Source organism: Pygocentrus nattereri, chromosome 9 (assembly GCF_015220715.1).
Source record: "Pygocentrus nattereri isolate fPygNat1 chromosome 9, fPygNat1.pri, whole genome shotgun sequence".
Taxonomy (NCBI): Eukaryota; Metazoa; Chordata; class Actinopteri; order Characiformes; family Serrasalmidae; genus Pygocentrus; species Pygocentrus nattereri.
The window spans coordinates 30070833-30077396 of NC_051219.1; positions in this window are offsets into that span (position 1 = coordinate 30070833).

The following is a 6564-nucleotide window of genomic DNA, read 5'->3' on the forward strand; positions in this document are numbered from 1 at the left end:
TCTCCTAAAAATCTCCATACCTCCACAGGTATGTCATCTGGACCAACTGCCTTTCCATTCTTCATCCTTTTTAAAGCTGCCCTCACTTCCACCTTATTAATTCTCTGCACTTCCTGATCCACTATTTCTCCCCTCATTGTCCTCCTCTCTCTCTCGTTTTCCATCTACTCAACACTCTCTGTTCACTCACTAGTACATTTCCCTCTCTATCCTTTATCAGCCTAACCTGCTGTACATCCTTTCCAGCTCTATCTCTCTGTTTAGCCAAACGATACAAGTCCTTTACTCCTTCTTTACTGTCCAGCCTCTCATACAGCCTTTGCCTTTGCCACCACTCTTTTCGCTATGCGACTAGCCTCACAGTACTCCTGCCTACTTCCTTCATCTCTCTGGTTATCCCACTTTTTCTTAGCTGCCTTCTTCTTCTGAATACTCTCCTGGACTTCCTCATTCCACCACCAACTTTCCTTGTCTTCTTGCCTCTGACCAGACGAAACACCCAAGACATTTTTGCCAGTTTCTCTCACCACCTTAGCTGTAGTTTCCCAGTCCTCAGGTAGCTCCTCACTGCCCCCCATAGGCCTGTTGCAATTTTTCCCTGAACTGCCTACAACCATCCTCCTCCTTCAGCTTCCACCAACTAATCTTTGGCTCTGTCTTCACTCTCTTCCTCTTCTTTGTTTCTAATCTCATTCTACAGACAACCACCCTATGCTGCCTTGCTACACTTTCCCCTGGTACCACTTTACAATCTCCAATCTCCTTTAGGTGGCATCTCCTGCTAAGGATATACTCCACCTGTGTGCACCTCCCTCCACTCTTGTATGTCACCCTGTGTTCTTCCCTCTTCTGAAAATATGTGTTCACCACAGCCATTTCCATTCTCTTTGCAAAATCTACAACCATCTGACCTTCCGCATTTCTGCAGAATCACTAATCTCTCCTCTCTAGGGACACCATCTACCACTTCATCCATCTTACTCCAAAATTCCTCTTTCTCCTCTGACAACCAACCTGTGGGGCATATGAACTGACCACATTCAAAATTACACCATCAACCTCCAACTTCAGGCTCATGATCCTGTCTGACACTTTCTTTACATCCAGAACACTTTTCCCAAGCTGTTCCTTTAGGATTATCCCTACTCCATTTCTCTTCCTCTCTACACCAAGATAGAACAGTTTGAATCCACCTCCAATGTTTCTGGCCTTGCTTCCTTTCCATCTGGTCTCCTGAACACACAGAATATCTACCTTCCTTCTCTCCATCATGTCTGCAAGCTCTCTGCCTTTACCAGTCATTGTCCCTATGTTCAGATATATTGTCCCTATGTTCATGATATATTAATGCTGATACATGTAAATAAGCTCCGTCCTGATTAGCTGCACTCTTTTGCGCCTCATTCATGAAGCAGCCCAGGCTGAAACACTCCTTATAACTTCAAGGTGGATGGGAGGAGCTTACCTGCTGTAGACGGAATAGTTGGAAATATGTAAATGCATTGTTTTTTTTCTATGACGTCACTAATAAATCAATATATCGCTGTTGTCAGAACAAAACCTCGTATCAGTTTTTATCATAATTTGAAAATGACTGTTGCCCTTTATATTTCGTGTAATTTTGAATGAATAGACCAAAAGAAACGACACAAAATGACTTGTAAAAAATTCTGGTTCCATTGACTTACATTAAAAGTAAGGTAGATTTTCTCCTTCACCCGTAAAGTTACAATTTTGGAGATATGCTTCATTTTTCAGCTTGCTTAAAGCAATAGTTGGCATCTGAAGTTTGAAGCTTCTTTAGTTTTCCACTGAGGCTATGAAGTTAATGTGGCTAACAAGTAATAAGCATTGTACATACTGCATTGTACAAGTCATCACACACTTTCACAAAACTGTATTTTAGTAGGACAGTTCTGTAATTAAAAAGGATGTAAACAAAATGAGAGTGGACTCTTGTGACATGCCCTATTCCTGTGTTAGAATTGCTTATACTGGTAGTGATAGGAACCAGACATCTGAATGCCTCTAAAAGCTCCCTCACAGAAAGTTATTAATGAAATGGTTATGATGCTGACTGATGCCTTAGACATTGTCTTGTTAGTTTGTGAGATTTTGGCTTAAAACATACATCATTTGAAATCCTTCAAGGCAGATAGGCTTTGTAAGGCAAATAGTCCAAAGAAAACTTAATTTATCAGATTTACCATTATTTTTCCATCATCAACATTACATATAAAACCCTGAAGACGTGAAGCTTAACTGGTCAGTCTGGATAGTAAATAAAATGCCTATATTTTCATTTATGTTGTAGATATTGTGACCCCTGGTTCCTATCACTTTCACTGTGAAGAAATCTGAGTCTGTAAGTTTCTCTACAACGAACCATTTCACATCAAACCTCTCTGAATAACTTTGTTTACATTTCCACCAATGAATTATTTGAGACATCAGTGGAATTTTGCTTGATGTAATCTTAGGGGCTTGCTTGTGTGCCATCTGACACATCCATTACTTGTTTGCAACATGAGCCTTATAACTCCAGTACATAGGAAGGAAGCAAACTTCAAAAAAAGTAGCAAACAAGTCTTGGCTGATTTGGGGTGAGGGGATGATTATGTAGAATTAATTTTTTGCTTGACCATCACTTTTAAGTTTAGAGTTATACATTATCAAAACAACATACCAAAAAGTATGACACATTCTTGTGACAAACGCCAAATATCAATTTACTTTATTTAAAAGTGTTACTCTATAAATAGAGGTGCTGGGCTGAGGAAGGACTGGTGGGAGGGGATTTTGGACAGCATTCCAGACAGGAGTTTTGGAAAAACATGACTCACTCTTATCCACACAGATTCAATGCAACCATTTACTGTAAGAGAGGAGTCAGTGATAGATGAGGCAGATACTGAGTATTAACACATCTTATATAGAAATATATGTAATTTTCTGGTTGAGGTTTTAGTACCATGCACATACAAAATGGTTGTTACTTTATTCATCCATTATTTTTTTATTTATTTTTTTATTGGAAGATTCTGTTTGGGTTTGTAGGAGAACTTTATTCAGATCTAATAACTGAAGCTTCATCATGGTATAATTCAAAATCAGCAGTAATAAACTGGTGATGCTGGGTTCAATACATGATCATGAAAGTAGTGTTGCACACATATTGTAGGCTATAAGTAGTGCTCATAATAACTCATCAGCTTCAAAGTCTAAGCAGAGGTTTGAGAGATAATTATGGTGTGATAAACCTTTTTTTATTAGTGAATGGACTACAGTGGGGCAAAAAAGTATTTAGTCAGCCACTGATTGTGAAGTTCTCCTACTTAGAAAGATGAGAGAGGTCTGTAATTTTCATCATAGGTACACTTCAACTATGAGAGACAAAATGAGAAAAAAAATCCAGGAAATCACATTGCAGGATTTTTAAAGAATTTATTTGTAAATTATGGTGGAAAATAATTATTTGGTCACCCACAAACAAGCAAGATTTCTGGCTCTCACAGACCTGTAACTTCTTCTTTAAGAAGCTCTTCTGTCCTCCACTCATTACCTGTATTAATGGCACCTGTTTGACCTCGTTATCTGTTTAAAAGACACCTGTCCACAGTCTCAAACAGTCAGACTCCAAACTCAACCATGTCCAATACCAAAGAGCTGTCGAAGGACACCAGGAAGAAAATTGTAGACCTGCACCAGGCTGGGAAGAGTGAATCTACAATAGGCAAGCAGGTTGGTGTGAATAAATCAACTGTGGGAGCAATTGTAAGAAAATGGAAGACATACAAGACCATTGATAATCTCCCTCGATCTGGAGTCCACACAAGATCTCATCCCATGGGGTCAAAATGATCATGAGAACAGTGAACAAAAATCCCAGAACTACACAGTGGGACCTGATGAATGACCTGCAGAGAGCTGGGACCAAAGTAACAAAAGCTACCCTCAGTAACACACTACGCCGAGAGGGACTCAAATCCTGCAGTGCCAGGCGTGTCCCCCTGCTTAAGCCAGTACATGTCCAGGCCCGTCTGAAGTTTGCCAGAGAGCACATGGATGATCCAGAAGAGGATTGGGAGAATATCATGTGGTCAGATGAAATCAAAATAGAACTTTTTGGTAAAAACTCAACTCGTGTTTGGAGGAAGAAGAATGCTGAGTTGCATCCATACCTACTGTGAAGCATGGGGGTGGAAACATCATGCTTTGGAGCTGTTTTTCTGCAAAGGGGACAGGATGACTGATCCGTGTTAAGGGAAGAATGAACGGGGCCATGTATTGTGAGATTTTAAGCTAAAACCTCCTTCCATCAGTGAGAGCATTGAAGATGGAACGTGGCTGGGTCTTCCAGCATGACAATGATCCCAAACACACTGCTCAGGCAACAAAGGAGTGGCTCCATAAAAAGCATTTCAAGGTCCTGGAGTGGCCTAGCCAGTCTCCAGACCTCGACCCCATAGAAAATTTGTGGAGGGAGTTGAAAGTCCATGTTGCCCAGCGACAGCCCCAAAACATCACTGCTCTAGAGATCTGCAGGGGGAATGGGCCAAAATACCAGCTACAGTGTGTGCAAACCTGGTGAAGACTTGCAGGAAATGTTTGACCTCTGTCATTGCCAACAAAGGTTATGTTACAAAGTATTGAGTTGAACTTTTGTTATTGACCAAATACTTATTTTCCACCATAATTTACAAATAAATTATTTAAAAATCCTACAATGTGATTTCCTGGATTTTTTTTCTCATTTTGTCTCTCATAGTTGACGTGTACCTATGATGAAAATTACAGACTTCTCATCTTTCTAAATAGGAGAACTTGCACAATCAGTGGCTGACTTTTTTGCCCCACTGTATGTAACTTCATTTAAGTCTTAGGTATAAAAGTTAGGCTTAAATGAACATTGAATGGTTTATTTTAAACTCAATTAAACTAACTGTTAGGTATGTGTGTCTTCTTGTGTGTCATATCATATGAAACAGTGCCATGCTGTGGTCATACAGAGTAGAGCTTTTCTTTTAAAATGCCCAATTTCCTCATTTTTTTTGTTATTCCTCATTTTTACTTTAAGGTCCACTTATTTATGTTTATTTGTGGGTTTATATACCAAAAACAGAAATTCATTTTTATATACCCATTTTTCAAACTTTCCTTATCCCTTAGAATAATACCATCTTTTTTTTTCTTTTTCTTTTTTTTTATCAGACATATGTGAGACCTGCTGTGTTGAAAAAGCAGTCCAGGATTATAACATCAGCGAGAATGGGCGGGGCTAAATTAGCTGAACAGATGGAAATAGGTAAATAGATTGTTTTCAGTGACATCACAAAAACAGTGAATTCAAAACAAACCGTTTTAGTGGCTAAGTGCTTATATATGGCCAAAGGAGTGAACCTTACATTTTGAAATATTAACAGTGCTTATATACCACATTAACATTTCAGTTTTCCATATGGGCCCTTCAAAATAGGAGTAGGTTGACAGGGGGACCATTGTGTTAAAAGGGAATTTCATTCATTTTTCAAAATATTTGCATAATTAAATTATTCAGATGTGAACAAAGTAAGTTAAATAGGTTAATGTTTAGAGAAACTCACCAAAGTCAGACTGTTTACAGTCATGGTGATAGTAACCAGACATCTGAAGACTCAGAAAGCTAATTTGCATAAAGCTATCACAACACACAGTTGCAGACATGTTGCCTGATGTCTGAGACATTGTTTTACAATAATTTTTTAAATACAATTTTACTTAAAAGTCAATAATTTTAAAGTCATTACTGGTGGAGAGATACATGCAAGGTGTTTGAAAGCAAAATATTCTCCAAAGAAAACTTCAGATTTACCACTGTTTTACTTTATATACATATACATATAAAAACTCAGAAGACACACGAAGGGCCACTGGTGAATTTTGATGACTTTGCTTACATTTCAATTATTGAATAATGCTAAAAAATGGAAAAACTGGTGGAATTCCCTTTGCAGGATGGACAACAATGACATATCTTGGCATAGCAGTGTTGCTGAGGTTTTATAAATGCTGTGTACTCTTACTGGCCACTTTATTAGAAACCCTTACCTTGATGGTCTGTCTTGCTGGCATATAATTAGAGACAATAGCCACCCTAGCCTTATAATCATCAGTCAGTTTCTAACCACAGAAGCACTGTTGGCAGGATATTTTGGTTCCATTCTTAATCCAGCAGTGTCACTGACATGTTGAGAATGGTCCACGATCCAAATAATGAAATCTACTCAGTGGTGGTCCTGCAGTGGTCTCTTTTCATTCCTGGTTAGTGTGGCTGATATACTGTACAGCATTAAATAGGCTACAGCTAATAACTGTGAACTCACAAAGTGCACCTCTACAGTAAGTGTTTCTAATAAAATTAGTGTAGATACAAGCCAAATAACAAGTGCCTAATAAATTGACTACTCAATAAACACCGACCAGCTGCTTCATTAAGTGCACGTGTTGGTTTCTACACCAACACGTCAACATTGTCACTGCAGTGCTGAGAATGATCCACCACCCAAATAATACCTACTCCATGGT